Source organism: Epinephelus fuscoguttatus, linkage group LG2, assembly GCF_011397635.1.
Source record: "Epinephelus fuscoguttatus linkage group LG2, E.fuscoguttatus.final_Chr_v1".
Lineage (NCBI taxonomy): Eukaryota > Metazoa > Chordata > Actinopteri > Perciformes > Serranidae > Epinephelus > Epinephelus fuscoguttatus.
In genome coordinates, this window is record NC_064753.1 from 50,011,857 (window position 1) to 50,033,858 (window position 22,002).

Sequence of the window (22,002 nt, forward strand, 5' to 3'; positions counted from 1 at the left end):
CTGACCAGCAGCACATCAAGAGTTAAAAACCGACGCTTTGTCAGCTTCAAGATTTTGACTTCAACTTTTAACTTTCAAACATCAAAGGGTACATTTAAAAAAATCTGATAACTGATCTGTGGTGGAGGGTCATGGATTTTCCTCCCGTCACTGAGGGAGGCTCAGGGTAAAATATCTGTGCTTTCAGCTCCCCCCTCCTCTAATACATAAAGAACAGTCCCTAATTAGCTGTAATGTTTAAACTGATTTAAATGCATTGAGGACTTTTACTTTTAATATCTTAAGTAGACTCTTACTAGTTATTACTTACTTACTAGTTAGTTATTTAACAGTAAGGTGTTATATTATATATTTATATATATATATATATATATTTACAGTATATATATATATATATATATATATATATATATATATACAGTATATATATATATATATATATACTGTATGTATGTATGTATGTATGTATATGTATATATATATGTGTGTGTGTGTGTGTGTGTGTGTGTGTGTGTGTGTGTGTGTGTGTGTAACATTTTATTAATATATATAATTATTCAAATGTACATGTTGCATTTCTGAATTAAATTAAATTAAGTACAAAAAGTTTTTACTATCCATAATTTTTACTATATACAGTTTACTGTATGATGAAATAAAGTATAATAATAATGAAATAAAAATTAAAATAATCAATAAAAGCACTAAAATAATTATTTAAAAAAACCAAAAACAACAATAATAATAGTAATAACAACATAAAATTTACTGTATGATTAAACATTTGCATAATAATAATAATAATAATAATAATAATACATGTGATTAAAATAACAGCAATAATACAAGCAGTAATAATAATGGTAATAATAACAACAGTAATAATTTTGGGTGTTCAGTCTCTTTGTCCTTTGTTCTTAATAACCAGTGTAGTTTCAGATGAGTGTGTTTTAATCCTGTGTTGTTGGAGCTGCTGTGTGCGGGGCCGTGCGGGGATTTAGGGGTTAAAGCAGGGCAGAGTTTGACTGGTTAATTCCCATATCTGCCACATGGTGGGGAGAGGAGCCTCAGAGCTGCTGCTGCTGCTGCTGCTGCCTCAGTCTGCAGACTCTCTGCTTTGTTGTCGAGCAGGAGGTCACTCAGTCCGCGCACAGTCTGCTCACAGCGCACACAGGACCAGGACCAGGACCCGCACAGACCCGCACTGAGCTTCTCTCCGCTGTGCAACAGTAAAACTCGGTGAGTAAAGCTGAGCTGTTGTTGATCAGTGAACGGAAGCTGCTTTTCTTAGTGCAGGATTTTAGTGAACACGAGGCGCGTGAGGCTGCTGGTGATCGATCATCGGATCTCTGATTGATCGGTGCTTTGTGGAGACATCTTAAAGCAGTTTACTGAGTTTAATGATGAGAGGAGGAGGAGGAGGGCTGACGATGATGATGATGATGATGATGTGGCGCCTGTGAGACTGATTTATGTTTCTGACACAATGAGGAGCTTCACTATCACACACCACTTGTTACTGTGGGAGCTGCTCACACACACACACACACACACACACACACACACCGTGCAACTTTAAACTCTCAGCTCACAACTCAGTCAGGAACAGTTTAATATCTCAGTATCTGTCAGAGGAAGATCCAAAACTCATCACAAGATTCTGTGAATGAATCAAAGTTAGTCAGAGGTTCTTCACAGCTGTGTGTAAGTCAGTGTGCAGCTGTGTGTGTGTGTGTGTGTGTGTGTGTGATGTGCTGCAAACAGAAAGTGAAGGTTAACTTGATAAAACTGTTGGACTTTGACCAAACTGGATTTTGTACCTTTGCACAGAGCTGTGTGACAGATATCAGTAATCCACTCAGACAGTATGTGACCAACAGTTAAAAGGATCTATTGATTTTAAATCAGCTTTATCTCTAGTGAGGATTTAAACACATTTAAAACAGCAATATTTAACTTTTCTTTTGCTTTGAAACAAACCAGAATCTGTCTGTAACTGGTTGCATGTGTCTCCAGGTCGTCACCAGTTCAGATACAGTGTGATTTCTGTCTTTATTTTAATTTCACTGCCCCACAGAGGTAAAACTGTTCCATATCCCACCAGAAAAAGACAAAGTTTGGAGGAAAGTCTTGAATCAACCTGATTTTTCTGGTTCCTGTTGTGTTACCCGCTGATTGAAACCATCGTGAGACACTCTAACTCTCTAAACTTTATTAAATAAAAGTCTGACTCTGGGATGCAGAACTGGTTTTAGTTAAAGAGCTTATTCACAGAGACATGTTTAAACAATCAAAGCCAACGGAAGAAACGTGCAGGGAAAATAAAAGTGGACTTTCAGGATGTTTGTGGCTGAACTGAAGCAAAGCTCAGATACATTCATCAGGACATCGTCTTGTGTGTGTATTTAATGTACGCCGCTTCCTTTTCACGTCGAAACATCGAAACTCGCCGTGACGAAAACTCACCATCTTCACATTAAAGCATCGTCAAGGCCCTCGGGCTTTTTGAGCACATCTGAGGTGGATCTGGTCGACCTGCTAGTAGGAGTACACCAAAGTATGAAATGTAATTTGCTGTTTAGACCGATCTAGATCTAGCTTCAGAATGAAGCTGATCTACATTCTATGATTATACCAAATACAAGGGCTCACTGTGCTGCAGGGGAACAGTCAAAAAAGGATTTTACTCTTTAACACAAAGGCCTATCTCTGTAGGGATCCTTTCATAATACTGTCAGACACTTAGAAAAACAATCTGAGCCTGTCAGTGACAAAAACAAGTGAAGTGGACGTAAGTTAACGATGCTCAGTCGTCTGCAGGGATTACACTGCAGCATGTTTCACCGCTGTGGACTGCAGCGCTCTCTGTCAACACTGTTTTAAAAATCATTGTTCACATTATTAGACACGTAAAACACAGGAAACAGGGTGAAAAAGTTCCCCTTTAATCCATGAATCAGTTCTCAACAGAATGACCTGAGTGAAGGATTTTTCAGGGGGAACCTTCATCACTGACATGTCGGACAACTTTTTGTCAAACTTACACAACAACCAGCTCTCCGTCTGCGGGTGTATCGACTGTGTGTGTGAGGACTGGTCTGTGTTACAGATGGGAATGTGGGTCAGTGCTGTGCGTGGTGGCATCGGTCAATATTTCAGATTTCTCCCCCCTCTTTTCCTCGACATGTGAGGCTGTAAATCAGTTGAGCTGCAGGTCGAGCTTCACTACAACATGACCTTAATTACCTTTCCATACACGGGGAACAGAACCGTGTGTGGTGTTGAATGGATCTCACTGTGCTGCAGTCAGCAGCTGTCAGACGTCAGTGTTCCACCTTCAGGAACCAGTTTGTCTTCATTCTGAGATCTTTACGCGATGACTTGAACCTGACACCAACCCTGTGTGTTTAAAATGTAGGAAAAATGTGAAACGGTGTTGTATGTGTGTGTTGTGTTGGATGTTTCTGACTAAAACTGAGAGGAGCTGTGTGTCATCTGCAGCCTGTCCTCAGCAGAGACTCACCCACTGTGAGTCTATAACCTGTTTACCCTGTTCGCAGGAATTGCCCTGAAGAGTAATTATGGGTTTAATAAGGTTTGAAGCACTCGAGCTGCTCACATTTCTCCTCCGCAGCAGACAGCATGGTGGAGTTGAGTTGGAGCCTGTTGCTGCAGAAAGAAGTGAAATATTCAAGTTTGATAAAAAGTTGGTGAAAATCTTTAAATCACAGAGAACCAGATAATATTCTACATTCTTCTTACCGTCAATAAATCCAATGAAAAAGAATACAACCAACAGTGAATGTAGAGACTAACAAGTCCAGTGTGTATCTGCAGCCTGATTAATCCTCCTCTGTGCTGTAACGCTCCTATCTTAAATCACATCAGTGAAAAACACATCGGGCTGCTTTCACAAACAGTGTACAAACAAATCTGTACTCAAACCATGCAGCCTTTAAATTATTATTATTAACAGAGTGCATAAAAGAGTCTGATCTACCTCTGAGCATGTGTTGATATATCACACCTGAGGTCGTGCTGTTGTTCTGCGGCCTCGTGCCTACGACTGAATCACAGCCGTGTTGATCTTCTGTCCAACAGCACAGCCTCGAGTGTGATCTTACATTTAGGCTGTTTTCACACCTGCCCTGTGTGGTTCGGTTCAGTCCAACTCAAGTTTGTTTGCCCTCTCAGTGTGAACACACTAAAACAACCAGACCGAGACCTTCTTGAAGAGGTGGTCTCAGTCCGGTTCCAAAGGAACTCTGGTGCGGTTGGTTTGTGGTGAGAAGGTGTTGCGACCTGGATGTGAAGCAACTGCAGTCACATGACACATTGTTTGGGTTAAACATGAGCATGTTACAGTCCTGGAGGATTATTAATGTGCACCTCCTCCTGTACTGCCTTAATATGCACATTCAGCACATCCAATGCATCAAAACATTGTTTTCTAGTTGGAGCCGCGTTTGCCTCGTTTTCAAACTGTATGCTTTGACTAAAATGAACAATGACAGCAATATAGTCCACGATGAGCAGCGCTAAAATCAACCTGCGTAGTTGTCCCTCCATTGTGACATTAGAAAGTGTCACATTTATCTTGCAAGTGTACTCTTCTTCAATGTTTGCTTTACTTCCTGGATTTTTCCCACATGGAAATTCTGACCAATCAAGAGCAGCTTTCTCACACAAGGCATTTGATCTGGTCCTCTTGTAAATGCTGCCGTGAGAACACCAACCAACCCAATTATGCAACTGTAACAAAATTAGTCCCTGATTCGGCCCAAAGGAGACCACTCTAGGGCTGACAGCAGCCTTAGACAGCATTTCTACAAACACCATTCATCAATAGTAAAAAGCAGCAACAGGTTTTATTTGGCTTTACACACACACACAAATAGTTTGGCCGCTGGACTGGACTGACACTAGCTCGTTATTTTGTCCAAACCAGGTCTTCACGTTACCACAGACCAGCTGCTGTGTATCATGGAGGACAGTGGTTTCCAAATAGTGGGTCACATGTCCGTTCCGAACGGACATCAAGTGACTCGCAAACATGTCTAGTTTGTAAAAAACATTCTTTAGTATGAAATATGTTGAATTTCCAGCACAGAGCTGCATTTTTTAAGAGCTGTTTCCTGCCGTAGAGTGAGCGACTAACAGACAGGTGCTTGACAGAGACAGTAAACTAGCTTGACGACATGTCCAAACACAAGTATGACTCTGGCTATAATAAACTGTGTGGACCTTGATCCGATGACTGAGGAGAAATCTGGTCCCTGTGGCTGGACCTGTGGGAACCACTGATGTAGGCTACATCTGTGTGTCTCCATTTATTTAGTGCCCAGTAACATCAGTCTGTTGATGGTCTCTTTGGTGGAACACACGTGATGCTGATGAGTTAACAGCTTTATCAGTACGTTGCATCGTCCTCTGATGTCATGAGCACATACCTGGAGATTTACAGTGAAGTATTCAGGCCTCTTTCTGACCGTTCATTATTTCACTCAAATGTTATATGTTTCATTTTGTGCTGCACAGTTTGTTACCTCCACCCTGAACGTGGGCTGATTAATGGTTAAGGTGATTAACGGCTCAGAACAGCTGTAAAGCAGAGTGATACCTGCAGAGTTAAAGTCCCAGCGCTGTTTTATCAGATCGCTCAGTCAGGACTAACTGTTGTGTGAGATGACATCTCTAACCTTGATGGAGTCCGTGCCTTCAGGGGAGAGACCGACAGAACATGTTTGACAACTGTGACAAACAACTTATCGACTGTCTCTGACTGCCGTTACAGTTGGTCACAGATGGTGTGACGCTGGTGTGTCGAGGCCTTAATGTGTGTAGAAACAGCTTCACCTCTTCCTCCATGATACTGTAACACACCTCCAGGGAAATGTGTTTCCTTCTATAGAGATACTGTTGCAGAGATGTTGTTGTGGCAGTGTGCTGACTGCAGATAGCTGACATGTGCCTGTTGTTTAGATTCTGATTGACCAACATCAGCACGGTGGTAAGAACAAAATCCGTTGGTATGCGGGTGTCATGAATCCAACTGGTATTCTGCATGTGCACTCATTATGTGCGCAGAGTAAGAAAGGCTCGTTTACGTTCAGCTGTTGTTAGTTAGACGTCATATGAACTGTTGTATGAGGATACGTTGCTTCAGTAGGAACCAATGGGCTCCGAGCTAAGAGCCACAGACAGGAAGTCAGACAGTATCCAGAGATGGACTAAAGGCTCAGACACGCCAAACCGACTTCAGAGAACTAAGTGAAAGCTGCGTCAACTGACATCGCATGTCTCGGCCAAAAACGTTGCACAACCAGCGCATACGTTCTGTGCCTGCGTGAAAAATAAACTCTCTATTGCAGCAGATGGTGGAAGCCTGTATCCATCATCCAAAAAACAGGAAGAGCGTCTTGATGCCAGTTAGCCAGTTAGCACATTAACAACACAATCAGAGCATATTTACCGTGTGCCAGTGAACAACAACACAAACCAGGAGAAAAATAATCTGACCTTATGGAACACGTTTGTTCTGGTCTCACTCCCTCTGGACTTTAGCTCTTTGTTTACTTTCCTCACTTCTGTTTCTCTTCTCGTGTGCTGAGCTGAAGTGACAATCAGAGTGATTTCATTCACTGACAGGCTCTGCTGTGCTGAGAATTGGACAAAAAAAAAAGCCAGTACAAGACGCTGGGCAAAGACTGCGGCAACAGATGCTCACCGACGGCCGACTGTTGGCTTGGTGTGTCAGGGCCGTGACGATGTTGGTTTTGGACTTTTTATTGGGTTTGTGCACAAAAACATAAAATCCCAGAATGCTGCTTTCGACTCATACGAACTTTATTTACAAAGACAATGAGACAAAAATTCAGTTTCACTCGTTATTTTATTATTTTATTTTATTGACCAAATAATAAACTGATGAATTGATACTGAGGAAGAAAAGCTGCAGCCTTCAAAGTAAAAGCCTGACGGACTTGGTGAAATTCAACCCTGTGACTTCAGGAGTGTGATCGCAGTGATGTGTTTGAGTGTAACAGGAAAAAGCAGACTCAGTATTGTCAGTAGCAGAGATTTGTGTTTGCAGGCTTCACGTTGTGGGAGTGAGCACCAGAGTTTGGCTCTAAACAAGCGTGAGATTTCAGCGACTCCATTTTCCCACACACACACACACACACACACACACACACACACACACACACACACACAACTCCCCCTGCTGCAGCATCGTCATGGAAACCTGCACAGCTTGCTCCTTTCAGTTGACGGGGAATAGAGATGTCTGAGAGGCCCAAACTGGTTTTGCCACCGCCGAGCATCAGACACTGAATTAATGATGGTGGAGGGAGAAGTTCAATCAGTGACGGGCCGAGCTTCGCTTTGTTTGGGTGACTCCCCCCTTTTGTCCTCACTCTGTACCCTCCATCCTTACACATCCCCACACACCCTCTATCCTCCATCCTCACCCATCATCCTGTGCACGATAGACACTCAGTGGCTGGTGTTTGCAGCAGACTGTAAATATGCGACACTTCCATTGCAAAGAATTACTTTTCGCCGTCCCCACGTGTTGTTGCTCCATGCTGGTAGTTGCTCTTCTTCCTCTTCTTTTGACATGTTAACGGTAGACTAGAGCACTTGAAGGCGTGCATGCTGCCAAGTCAGGTCTGGAAAAATTGCAATTCCTGGGTCAACGTATTCTCATAGAACGGCTCGTATTATATCCTACAAATTTGCGAGAGATGCATGGTGAGGACGTACCTTGAAATGACATGTTCATTCACAGGGATCCGAACATGTAACTTCAGGAGAAAGTCAAAAGCATAAGTCCGTTTTTTGTGATCCATCCACCCCAACCTGCCTCCTTACAAGTGCTCAGACTGATTTCTTGTTAACCACCATCAGCACATTGGTCATGTGATCCCAGCCTTTCGAAATACGTAGTTCTACACACTTCAGCCTCACTGCTAGATGACACTAAATCCTGCACACTTAACCTTTGAGTAGGTTTTCAGTATTTAAAGTAAAGATACATATTACTTTCTGCACCAGTAATTTGCTGCAGTTAGTTACATTTAGCAGCTCCATCAGGACACTGAAGTAGAAAAGCAGAAATAGGTTTATCCTGAAAATGAACCCGATGTTCTGTACTTGAACACAACAGAATGATGCGTTCACAAGCACATGAACAGAAACTGTGAAAGTCTTTTTATCACAGATTATTTAAGAACTACATTAACACTTTGTTTCACTCACCTTTTTCCCACATCAACATACTCAAGTATAATATTTATGTAAATGTGCCTTTTACCTCTGGTCAGGTTCATTAATATCTACAGTTAATGAGGATCTCAACTAAGGTCAGAAATGATCAGGCAATTCATTGACAGAAAACTAATCTGCAATTTTTGATAACTAATTAATTATTTTAATCACTTTTTAAAGCAAAAAGCCCAGAAATGTAATTCCAGCTTCTCAGATGTGAGAATTTGCTGTTTGTCATCATCCTTGGTGATGGTAATCTGATTACTTTTGGGGGTTTCAGACTGTTGGTCAAAAAAAAAATAATAATAATTTGTCAGCTGGGAAGTAGTGCTGGGCACCGTCCAAATGTTTCTGATGTTTCACAGGACAAAAGATCAATCAAGAGACGAGCTGGTGGATGAACTGATCATTTTAAAAGCTGTAACTTGAGCGTTTGTTGTCATTTATTTAAACAGATTTGTGGTTTAGTTTTACAGTTCATCCATACAGGTTGTATGTTTGTATGAACGTGTGTTTTCGTCAGCTTCAGTTCGTCTCCACGAGGTGAACACACCTTTACAACCTCTCAAGCTGAAAGTCGTGTCCGGTGTCTCTGAAGACAAAGTCTCACGGTGAGAAAAGGGCGTCTTTCAAACACCCGCTGCTGTTTTTATTGTGCGGGGGAAATGTAAGGCTGAGCAGCCTCACCGTGTGTCGAGTTTCTCCTTTTGTTAGCACAGAGAAAAAACTGTGTGTGAAAGCTGCCAGTGTTTTGTTGTCTGGTCAGAGAGGCTGTGAGGAGGGAGGGAGGTGTGTTACTGAGGAGTTAGAGGGGTGTCGTCAGGTGGAGGTGGAGGTGGAGGAGGCAGCTGCAGAGATTCATCAGCAACTATCAAACATGATTGATTCACAGTTTCAGTCATTTTACAACAAAAAAATTTAAAGACTTTCTCCTTAAATGTGATGATTTGCTGTTTTTCTTTTTCATATTTGAGAGTAAACTGAATATTTTTGGGACTTAGACTGTTGGTCAGATAAAATGAGCAGTTTAAACATGCCAACTTGGGCTTTGTGTTTCATTTCATAGAACAAATGATGAACTAATAAATCAAGAAAAATCAAGAAAATAATCTGCAGATTCATCTGTACTGTGAAAAACATATTGAAAGTGTTTGGACTGTTGGTTCAGAGTTTCCCTCATAATCAGAGGCCAGATGTTCTGGTGCCCAGTGTCGGGGAAACTACGTTAAAACCAAACTACGTGCTTCTCCACAATGAAAAGCACAAGTTCAGCAAGTTAACCAATATTAACCTTTAAACTATAAACAGAGTATCAGATAATCACTTCTTTGTTTGTCGCTGCTCTGCTCGTATGAGATTTAAATTTCAGGCTACAAATAGATTCTGAAGAAAAGAACAGCGAGGGAAGAGCGACAACAAAAGAGTGTATTGTTGTTGTTGTTGTTGTTGTTGTTGCTGCCCCCACGCTCGTCCTGCACATTTCTGCATGAGTCAAAGAGTGTGTAAGAGTCTCTGATTCAGTTCTGCCTCTGTCACATGATGAACGTGTCATTAATGAGGACGAAAAAACTAGTTTACAGTCCAAACCGTCAAATTAACACGTCATCAAAATGAGTTAAAAATGTTCGTACAGTAACAGCAGGGTACAAAAGTTTAACTCTCAGCAAAAACTGCACAAATATTTACCCCATCATGTTTCTGTAGACCTGCAGCTTACAGCTATTTTCATTATTGATTAATCTGCAGTTATTTTCTCAATTTTTTTTTAACTTCATCGCCATTAACAGCAGTGAACATGCGATTGACTGCAGAATCACATCGCCTTGAGGGAGGGTTTTACCTGACAGGAATACACATGTGGATGAAGATTCATCATACAGCATTAGAAGACACACAGCTACATATGTGTACACCCTCCATGGTCTTAATTATACACATCCATGCATACACGCACGTCATAAACACATTACTCACATGCATAGATACATACATATTACACATAAGCTTGAATCCACAGAAATTAAACCTCAAATTAATTTTTAAACATTTTCTGACCAAGCTAATCAATAACTGCACGTCTCCTTTTGGAGGATTTATTTTCTTGATTTAATCAAGTTTTTTTGTCTTTAAAATGTGACAGTGTGCCAGAGCCCAGGATGATGAATTCAAACAGTTCAAACTCCACAAATATTCAGTTTACAATCAGACACAACACATAAAAATAGAAGAAGCCTTACGCAGCAAATGGTGTGGATATTTTTTTTCTTCAAAAATGATAAAAAAAAAAAAGATTAATCATGTAGTCAGAATTTATTCATAGTAAATAGTTATGTTATAGTTTAGTATATAAATGTTAAAATGTAGTGAAAAATACTCACTTTGATGATACCATTCACTCACTGCTGATGCATGCAGTTACAGTGGGATTAAAAAAAGAGAGAAGAGCTTTGGTGAGTTGGCTCTGGGGCAGAGACTGCTTCTGAATCTGATGGTGCGTGTTTTGATGGAGGCCAACAGTTCACACAGGTGATGAGCAGGATGGAGTCTTTCAGGATGTTCTGTGTTTTCTGCAGTGAGGTGAAGATGTCCAGGGCGGGTAGCTGCTGGTGTACAATGTTCTGTGCTGTTTTTAGGAGACTTTTTAATCTACAGCACCACACATGGACACCAGCCCTTTTTAAACAGGAGTTGTGCAAATTTGCAGGAAAGCCCAATCAGTCTTTTTTCAGCATTGGCAGTATAAAAACAAAATCGGGGAGTGCAGCAAAATGCCGCCTACCTACTTTTGTTTATACAGAATGTGCCTTTTTCGGGGCAATGGGGGGCGTGAGCAAGTAACAAAACGTGTAGCTCAGCGTGTGACGTAAACAGTGACGTGGGAGGGAAGCCGCGGCTGGTCAGTCCTTCGGTGATTCTCTCGTAAGTCAGCCCGTTCTTCACCGTCCCCGTCATCTGACGGTTAATGGCCTCTTCGTTTGCGAGGACAAGGAGGGCGCGCAATTCCTTGTCTCCCCAGTTGCTCATCTTTACAGTGTCTGTCAGGTTTGTGTTTCCCTCTTGCTACTGGCTGCTCACTAATTCCTGCTATCAGCTGTTTCCTGTTTGTCCACCGCCAGTGGCTCGCGCGTGCGGCGGCATCAACAGCTCCTCCCACAAGTCTTCAACAGCCCCTCCTGTTGCAGAAGGCCGCCTTGTTCGCTTAAACCAAAAAGGTTCCACCAATATGTCTACCCTACAAGGCAGAAAATTGGACACCTTGGATCAACTCGCCAATCCGGCTCTGTGTGTCTAAACGCTCGCAGCTTGCCGGCAAAACAGCCCGACATTCACCAAAAACCTGGCAGTGTAAAAGGGGCTGGTACTGTTTGTGAGGACACTCTGAGTGGAGCAGCAGAAGAACAACACCAGAAGTTGTTGTGACGGGTTTATCATCCTGAGTGTCCCCAGGAAGTACAGCCACTCGTGTGTCCTCTTGACAAGCGCTGTGGTGTTTGTCGTCCATGAGAGGTCCTCTGTAGCATGTGAGCCAATCAGTTTAAAGCTGGTCACCCTCTGTGAGCTTCTGCAGTGGTGAATGGACACCCTGCTTCTTCTTGACATCAGTTATGAGTTATTTTGTTTTCTTGACGTTACAACTTAAAACTCACAAACGCACCAAAGTCAGAAGAACGACTTTCTAACTCGGGAAGGAGGAACATTCGAGGAGCACGTTCATGCAGCACGAGTCTCTTTTTAAGCCACAGTGGAGAAGACTGAGTGTTTCCAGCTCTTCAAATGTAAATATCAGCTGGTTTTATTTGTCTGACATGATGTTACCTTTGGAGTTTGGACTGTTGGTCAGAAAAAAATCGATGTCAACATGTTAGCCTGAGACATGATAAATAATGAATATTTATAATTGCAAAAATAAAGTAACTGTAAATACGTCAGTTTTAAGTTAAATGCGGTGGATCAGACTTTCAGTGGAGTTATATCTTGATGATTTTGCGCTGCATCTGTGAGAGTAGTTTTCTTATATTCTAACATTTTTTTTGTCATCAGACAGTAAAGTTCTGAGAGCGAGCAAGCGTGACGTGAAGCGCTGCCACGGATTATAAAGCCGCAGTAAACAAAAAGACGTGAAGACGTTTGCCAGGAGAGGAGTTTATGAGGGATTATCTCCAACACTGGGAAACTGAATCAGAGCGGAACGTGAAGCCGGAGCAGCTGATAGGAAAACAAACAACAACAAATGAAACAGAAAGTTGCTTCACGTTTCCGTCTGATGGATAATCCCCCCGCAGCTGCTCTGACTGTGTGAATTATCCAGCAGGAATTAAAAACAAAGATGTTTCAGACACACGTCAGTCGTTTGGACACGACGGCCAGCTCGGCTGCATTTTCTCACAAGTGGGTGTCAAACAGAAATCTGCTTTAACACACAGACAAACATACGACTGAGACGTGTGACACATAATGAAATGAGGTGGAGATGAGGTAGTTACACAGTTCCTTAGAGAAATGAAATGAAAACGAGGATGGAAAATGTCACATATTTAGAGTCTGACAGCAGCCTGAAGTTATCACTCAGTCAGCAGAAAATATGTCACTGTACATTTCCTTTCTACAAACCATGGATACATCACATTTGTACGTTACGATGTAGCAGATATATGTCAACGTAGTTAGGTATAGAGCTGCCCCCCCCAACAAAGAATTTTCCCAGTCGACCAACAGTCGTCATCAGGGTCCATCAGTGGACCAACAGTCGTCATCAGGGTCCATCAGTGGACCAGCAGTCGTCATCAGGGTCCATCAGTGGACCAGCAGTCCTCATTAGGGTCCATCAGTGGACTAGTCTCCTGCATGTTTCTGATATGAATGTAATGATGAAATGATATATTTTGGTGGTTTGAGTTGAAGGTGTGAGAAAGAATAGTATCAGTAACATTGTTAACACTGTGCTACATTACAGAGAAATACAAACCGTACTAATGAACCTTCATTAATATAGGCCTATATTTTATCTCCAAGTGCACGTCACACACTGAGCGAGCCGCCTGTTAATGACGCTGTGGGCTAATGGGCATGTAGCTACTTCCATGTTTCACATGATACGTCATGTTTGTAGTCGACCAATGAAGATGAGTTTACATATCACCTTGGGTTCGTCCTTCACCTTCTCAAAATGATCCCACACTTTGGATTTCCTGCCCGACATGTTATTAACTAGCCTGTGGAATAACCGCAGGTACCAGCCCTGGAGATTAACCTGACTCCTGTCTGACTGCTGAGCGTGGACACTTCCTGTGTCTGCCCTTTCAAATTAAAGTCACACATGCTCCAGTCATATAGGTTTGGATTTATTTTGACAAGGCGCAGCTTTCACTTTTCTTTCTTTTTTTTTTTTTTCCTGTGCATAAGCGACCAATGAAATCTTGCCGACTAATGACCTTTCTGGTCAACTAACGTTTGGTCGACTATCAGGAGGCGGCCCTAGTTAGATTCAGGCACAAAAACTACTTGCTTATGAAAAAGATCCTTTGGCTTAAATACCTGGTTTCGTGACACTGTCCCAGCAGGATCCTTAGTGAGATCTCGGTAAAAAACAACCACCTTGGAGCACCCAGTACCTCACCAGATAGAGCAGATGTCCCATGTACAAAGGCGGTGTCCTTGCCCTAGCAGCCACGGGTTCGATTCCAGCCTGTGGCCCTTTGCTGCATGTCACCCCCACTGTCTCCTCCCCTTTCACACCCAAACGTTCTTATCCAATAAAGGCAAAAAGCCATAAAAACAATCTTACAGAAAAACAGCTTTTGCAGTTCTAACCCGGCAGGAAATGCAGCAACATCTCAGTAAGAGAACAGCTGCTTCACATGACATTATCTCAGGAGGAGGAGCACGAAGAAACAACTGATTTATTGATGAAAATGATGCTTTTCTTGGCACTATCCCTGCAGGAAATGCAGTGATCACTCACTTAAAAACAACCAGTGTAGTTGTTTCTTGGTGTTGAACAGTGGTCTGCAGCCTGACAGTCTCTCTGAGGTGTCGCACCATCCACCATCTCCTCCACCTCCCGATGACACAGTCAGCTCAGATACTACGTCACTTCAGAAACGTTGATATGATACATAACGTATTGGTGGTTTGTGGATGAAGTTGGATCATGATTGGCAATTAGACTTTCTTTGTGTAACTTAATGTATTTGATTTTTATACTGGATGAAGAATAACTGACCTTTAAATGTGGCACTGTGATGAAATCGTGCTGCGCTGTGTGAGGTGCTGAAGTCAAAATCAAAGTAAAACCTTTCTAACTCTGTCACTGTTGAATAGAAAGTTTGCTGCAGCTCCAGGCGCTCAGAGAAAGAGAAGCCTCCTCTTATCTTTAGTTTACTCTCCTCATAGACAATTGTGGCGTCATTCAGAGCCAGAGAGCTGTGGGTTGTTGTGCCTGGTACAAGCAGAGGCTTCAGGAGGAGGAGGAGGAGGAGGAACATTAAAATGAAGGAGGGACGAACAGACGGAGGAGTGGAGGATTTGTTTGTTTATTACAACTCAGAATGAAACCAAAACGAAAATGAAAATGCAGCCGTACGATAAAAGGCTGTTCAGGTCTGCAGACTTTGGTGGTTGTTCCAGCAGAATTTAAACGTGGCATTCAACAATAATCTGAGTTTTATAAACTCAGTTTTTAGCTTTGTCTTCCAGGAAGGAAAACATTTCTGTTACATATATATTCTCAAACTCACCAAACGCATGCAGACATTGTCAAATCTGTATTTCTCTAATGGATAGTCTGCAGCTGACTAAACTCCAAAGTCCAGATAAAACAGCACTGCAAGAGCACCTAGCTTCAACCTCATAACATGTTCCCAAGTTAAACCTGACAGGCAGGTGGGATATAACCAGTGGCGGACGGTAGTTAGGACGGGCCCCAGTGCACGCTATGATGACGGCCTTAGTGCCAGATTGTGCATCGAAACAGCTGTTGTATATTTTTTAGTATCGTCACATGATCAAATCCAGACTTGACATCGGACAACATCAACACACACATTACCAATCACAGCTGCACATCTTTAGAAATACCAAATAAAATGAGACATTATTCATGAAACTGATATTTTAATAGTTTATTTATACTTGTTAAAGTTATACTCACTGTCTCTGGTTTCATTTTACTCACTGTTTAATGATCCAGGTGCTTCGGTTGGTTTTAGAGTTGACTTATTTGAAGGATGTGTGCAGAGTTGCAGGATGACGCTAACTGACTGTCGCGTTCAAAAAAATGAAAACACAATCCCCAAACCAACATCACTACATAAACAGGCCTTTACAAAGACAAAGTTCAGATCAGTTGGGTATTAAACGACTTCATCAAGCAGTAAAAAGATTAACCAAAAACATGGCGGTTAAAGACTGTAACCCCCGTGACCTCTTCCACGCTCCGTCCTCACTTTAGCACACCTGCCTTTATTTAAAAGTTCCTGAGATGTCAGGTCAGGTGGTGCATTAAAGTGACACCAAAATAATAGGAAACTAGGACTTGCTAGAAATGGCTCTAGTGGGTGGATATCTGAGGTGGCCCGTTCTCTGCTCTATAGAGAGTGGGCCCCCCAACCCCAGGGGCCCCAGTGCAACTGCACTGCCTGCACTGTTTATATTTACACCCCTGGATATAACGTGTGGGTGTGGCATAGTGAGGCCCTGACAGTGTAATGCCAACAGGTTAATGTTTGTCAGGGAGACAGACACGAAAGGCACATCTAACGTTAGCTGCTGATGCCCTACACATAAACTGGAGCTGTCACAGGCCGGCAACCAACAGGCCAGTAGTCTCGCCACCAGACAATCAGAGATCTCCGCCTTCTGATAGTCTGGGGACACTCCTTTCTAAAGTGTGTTTAACACACCGGAGAAAACGGCCGGCAACAAAGCAACGCCTCTTGCATTTTTGAAAAGGACACGCCCTCCCGGAAATGTGCGCTCCCCCTTTTCTCGTCCACAAGGAAACAAACACACAGAGAGCTTGAAAATGGATGTCGAGAGATTTAACTCTGTTTTATCAAACGTGTGCTCAGTCCACAAGATTGTGGAAATGAAGGACTTACAGCGACTTTGTTTAAAACTTTTAACACAGTCGGACTATGTTTACAAGCACAAGAGTTCAGCGAGCCACCGAAGGACCGCCCTGCGGATTTACTATTGGTTCTGCAATGTAGGGAGTTTTTTTAAACTCTGAAATTGTATCCGCCCATCTAAACACAAAATCAGGGAGAAAGTCATCAGTCTTTAGTTAAGCAAAGCGTCTAAAGACTGACTTGTGACCAGTAACAACTGTATTTTGGGAAGAAAAAGGAACAATGAGCATGCTAGCTAGCAGTCTGAGCTCTGTGTTGCAGATTTAACTTTTGTTGCACATAGCTGTGGTGCTGCGGAGGTGGAAAGTTTTGAAGCAGAGGTCGCAGTTTGAAAGTATCAAGCGATTTAATTGTAATTTGAGACTTCAGATTCATGTTGGGTGAGTTTATTTCCACAACCTTTTAAATTACTGTAATACTGAAATTAAACCATTGTTTTAAATATCTTTATTTAGGTGTTATTATTGATGCATGCACATGGCAGAGAGAGACTGCAGAGACTTTGTTCACACATGAATGATACATCTGTCTGTATCATCACTGCGCTGTGTTTTTGTGTCTCTGCACCGGTGATAACCGTGACCAGAAGCATTATGTTTTCGGGCTTGTAAGGGACCGAGCTGGCAGACAAGAGGAGACTCAGGTGGTTTTCAAAAAAAAAGGCTTTTATTTTACACAAATACTACAAAAAAAAAAAAAAGGTACAAATGATAAATGTATAACTAAAGTTCTGGGCCCATAAAAGAGGTCAAATAAACAAAACTGAACTTAAGTGACCTTAACACCAACAACAGACCTTACAAAGTGGACACAATGGGGAACATATATACTGGCTGATCAGACCATTAAGACACAAGAGGGATGACAGACAGACAAACACTACCAACTAAGCAATAAATAACAAAACAGAATAATTCCCCCAAAAAAGGTTAACTCAACTAAATTAACCAAACCAAAAATACCAAAACTAAATTTTTAATCAAGAGAAACAAACAATATAACTAAACAGAAAAATAACAGTTTCTCCCTATGAGGTGGCAGGAATTGGTACGGCCCAATTGGCCACTTCCTGTATTTAACAGTTTCAGTTCCTGGGGCACATCCTTTGCTTGAGCGTGGCCAGATGTCCTTCAGGAGCAGCACCTGCACACTGGTAACTCAAGAAATGAAAATTAGAACAATTTAAAGAAACTAGTGACTGTACAAAACTTAACCAAATGTGTGCACTACAAATAGAAACTAATGTACTGTCAAAACTGTAAAATAAAATGAGTATGATGTATGAAACAAAATCCAATGTGTTGTCATTTATTTGTTTGTAATGTGAAATGTAATTAAGATTAGCTAAATGAGGGAAAAATGAACTACAAATGTAAAAGAAACCAAAGTGTGAGTGCCACCGGGGGACAGACCTTAATGCAACTGTGTGGCTGCAAGTGCGGCCATCACAGGGCTGTACGTCCATCTGTCCATCTGTCCCATCCTTGTGACACTCTGAACACTCTGAAGGAATTTCTTCAAATTTGGCACAAACGTTCACTTGGACTCAACAATGAACTGATTAGATTTCGCTGGTCAAAGGTCACTGTGACCTCACAAATTATGCTTTTGGCCATAACTCAAAAAAAATTGACAAAACTTTGCACAAATGTTGTGAAGTGATGACATTTTATATGTTGTATGTATATGTATATGTTTTAACGTCATATCTCAGGAACAGAGGGGGAGACATTTGGTCAGATACTGAACTGAGGCAGATTAAACTCATTAATATACAGTTGAATCTTATGAAGACGATTCTGGCTGGGCTCTGGTTGTAAAGAATGTATTTTCCTAAATGAAAAAAGTTCGAGTTAGAAGGTATTTCAACCTGCCTTTAATTTAAATGAAACTGACTGCATCCTAAAACATGGTAAATGAGCCATAGTTGCTCTACAGTTAAGTTAAAGGAAACCTGAATTTAGAAAATACTTGAAACAAATTGATTTGCAGAGAAAACATTCTGCAGTATTTTCACTGCACTGACGGATGTTTGCAACTTTTGTGAGAAAATATGGACTAGAATTAAAATGACTTGATGAAATGAATCATAATTTTAAAGTTGATTTTAGGTTTTATATTTAAAATCTCAGAGATTATATTCATAAAGTTGTCGGGGTAAAGGAGAGACGCCGACTCTGTCTGCACCCTCAGTAAAGACGAGCTGAGTCTCGCCCTTGTGTTCAAGTATTTTCTGCTCATTGTCAGCCAACTGTCTTTGTGTGTTAGGAAATAAAAAGTGTGTGTGTGTTGGTGAATCGTTGGCTGCAGCACTGTAACACACAGCGGTCAATGGTGACCTCTGTGTGGTAACTGGGACTCGTTCCCTCTGACCACTGAGTGGACAGACAACCCAGTTTCACAGTGTGTGTGAACTGGGTCAGAACTGACGGCACAGAGTCGACCTGCTTCTGTTTGTGTCCGAGAATCATTTTAATGACATGAGAAGACTTTTAGTTTCAGTATGTGGCATTCACTGCCTTCATAATGTCCTCCAGACTCAGTTTGAAGCTCCGTGGGAATAATGAGAACAGCATGTTTTTTGTTTCTGCTCTTCGACTTGTTGCACATTTTTGCAGAGACATGAGTGTTTAACGCTGAAATGCTGTCCTCCCTATGATTTTATTTAACAGACATTTAAAAACATGCTATATTCAACAAGTTTTCAGCAGATAAATTAACCGAAACATGGTGCACATTCCTGGAGCAGACATGTTTCTCTTCATTCAGCAGCTGCAGCACAAAGTGGCTCCGTGGCATTTCTAAATTTAACAAAGCCTTTGTTTCAGGAACCTTTTTTTCCCTCGACCAGAAGGAGGCTCCATGACTGTAGTCCAGAATCCCTGAAGACACCATAATCTCATTTAAATGATGAGGCTGGTGATGTTTTAGTTTTTCATACTGTCAACAAATCCCAACAAACAGACCCAAACCAACAACGACGACAGTGAACGACTGTAGCAGGCGAACAGCTAAGATGTTAGCAAGCCAGGAAGATGTTAATGGCTTGTTTATACTCAGCGTTAGATATGGAGACGGACAGAGACTTGTGCTCAGTTTCCATGGTATGAAATGACACATTAGAGACTTATGCTGCTTGTTGAATTGGATACTTCCTCTAGCACACTTGCATGTCATAAGCTGTGCTGAACTTTTTTGGCTCAAGGCCTCTGTCACACAAACGTCAGATTAATATCAGGGAATTTTTGCCACAGGTTCACCTCCATTGAGTGAAGGGAGAAGTTTTCTCCTCCAGTGGAAAAGCAAATTCACATCTTCACATCACGTGGAGTTTGACTTTGGTAACCTTTGACTGGTGAAGTCACAGCTTCAACCAGTAACAAAGTATTCTGTCTGGAGGCGACGATGATTGTCGCCATGTTTGTCCAGCTGATGATGTGTGATACTGACCTTGAAAAATACAAACTGCTCCACAGGAGAGATGCCTCCTGATTATCAGTGAGTCAGGACACAGGTAGGAAACGTAAGAAAACAAAGTCATATTTCGCTGCAGTTATTTGCAGTTAGCTGACGTCAAACCAAATAATCCTCCACCGACAGCACGCAATAGCCATGAAAGACGACAGCCGTGTCCGTGAAAGGAACGGAGGCGAGATGAGACCAATCACAGCACATGATACAGCACACATACTCGTGTCGTATTGGCTGACAGGTCCAATCACTCTACAAACCAGCACCACAACACACCAGGGTTTTGTTTTGTTTTTTTTTTAATACAAAGACAGGAATAATATGTCGGATGTTACATTTGCTGAACTTATAAGAGGGGACAAATAATTAACCTGAGACCCTGCGTCCTCACATGAGGACATCACATTTTGGGTTTACTTAACCTCAGATTTCATTCTACTTAATTCAAACCTGTTGTCCTCGATCGTGGACACTTTTTACGCCATCTAGTGGCAGTGAGTCTCTGAGTCCGAGTCTCTGCCAAGTCAGTCTGCAGCTGATCCCGAGACAAAAGTGGACAAGATCCAAAACCTGATCACATGTTATGGTTGAAACTTGTTTATTTATGATTAATAATGTTTGTAGTATGATTAATAATGTTTGTAGTTTGACACGGCAACAAATTTGACCAAGTTTAGGAACAGTGACAAACTAAAGGTGCAGACACACCTTCGCCTCACATCGTCCTGTGTCAGTTGCATTTGAACACACTACACGGACTACATCCGACGGCCAAGTAGCACGTACGTTCTGCGCCTGCGTGAGAGAGAGCGGAGTGAGAGAGTGGTACATCCTGTCAGCTGAGGGGTTTCCTATCTGTGCAGCCGAGCACCGCAGCACCTCCACGGACTATTACATCCAGACGGTCCCGGTGTTTCCTCCGCAGGCTCCACTTCACTCAGCTGCCCGATAAACCCGCTGCTTCTTCCCACTTTAACCTGAATAACAAACCAGGGCTCGGTGCTCCGGTTGGATCCAAACGGAGAGCCGGGGCTAGCTCAGAGACTAGCGGAGGCTAACTGGCTGTGCTTCCCTCCGGTCATGCTGCGGCTAACACTCCGCCAGCTGCTCCCAGCTAGCTCCACTACACTACGCTACTTTCACTACAGGCAGATTCACTCGCTACAGGGGCGAGGAAATAAAACCTGAACAGCCAATCAGAGTGATCTCTCTCACCGACACGTTCTGCCGCTGATTCAACATGCTCAATCGGCTGAAAAGCCGCCGACGCCAAAGTGCCAACGGTGCGGGACACACTGCAAAAACTAGAGCGACAGACGCTCACCAACGGCCCGACTTTGGGCGATGGCCGACCGTCGGCTTGGTGTGTCAGGGCCTTTAGACACTGTTAATTAGGGAGCACTTGTTTAAAGACATTGGGACTTTATTGTCAGACAATGTTTAGTTTGTTATTCTTATCGTACTGATCCCAAATAGCCAGGAGAAATTAAAAATGCACACCAAACAAAAGTTCAGGTCTCAGGAGGTTAAGAAGTTCTTGTAGACAGTGTTTCACAAAGTTCCCCAAACTCAAGCACTTAGAAAACTCACAGATTGTTTAAAGGAGTCTGGTTCTTGGTCCTCAGGTGACAGAGGATCGTATTGTTCTTTAGATTGTGTCTGAAACTCATCGAATCAGCTGCACAGTCATATCGATCTGAACCAGAGGCTCCAAAATGAACTTGGACCATCTTCTAACTGTAGGTAACACACTGACTGTGGATAAGAACCTCGTACAGCTCCACTACTAAACATCCAAACTATCCCTTTAAGGTTTCATCCTGCTCTGTTTATGGTCTGTAATACCTTCCATCTGGCTTCGCTGCGACTCTTTGCCAAAATGTCTTTTCCATTGCATATTCTCCTCCCTCTGTCATCCCTGCAGGTGCCCCCCCCTCGTCCTCCTCTAAACTGGCACAGGCAGCCATGTAACAGTAACCCATTTACAGTGATGGGAATATGGGTCGGATACACGGGCACTGTGCTCACGCTACAGGGCTTCAGTGCCAGGAGGAAGCATCGAGCCGGCCCTCCATATTTCACCCAGATTCTCATAGATTTATTGGACAGTAAGAGGCCATTACTGTACGGA

General features: G+C 42.3%; 2 protein-coding genes across 3 annotated transcripts in view; one reads left to right on the top strand and one right to left on the bottom strand.

Moving 5' to 3' along the window:
* LOC125880938 (dynein regulatory complex protein 1-like) overlaps window positions 1-22,002 on the bottom strand; it is a 480,097-nt gene that overhangs the window by 358,355 nt on the left and 99,740 nt on the right. The gene's annotated exons all lie outside the window — the stretch shown is intronic.
* LOC125881164 (CD82 antigen-like) overlaps window positions 1,076-22,002 on the top strand; it is a 47,156-nt gene continuing 26,229 nt past the window's right edge. The window contains exon 1 of the mRNA XM_049564197.1: window positions 1,076-1,239. The gene's annotated coding sequence lies outside the window, so the exon portion shown is untranslated. The remainder of the gene's footprint in view (window positions 1,240-22,002) is intronic.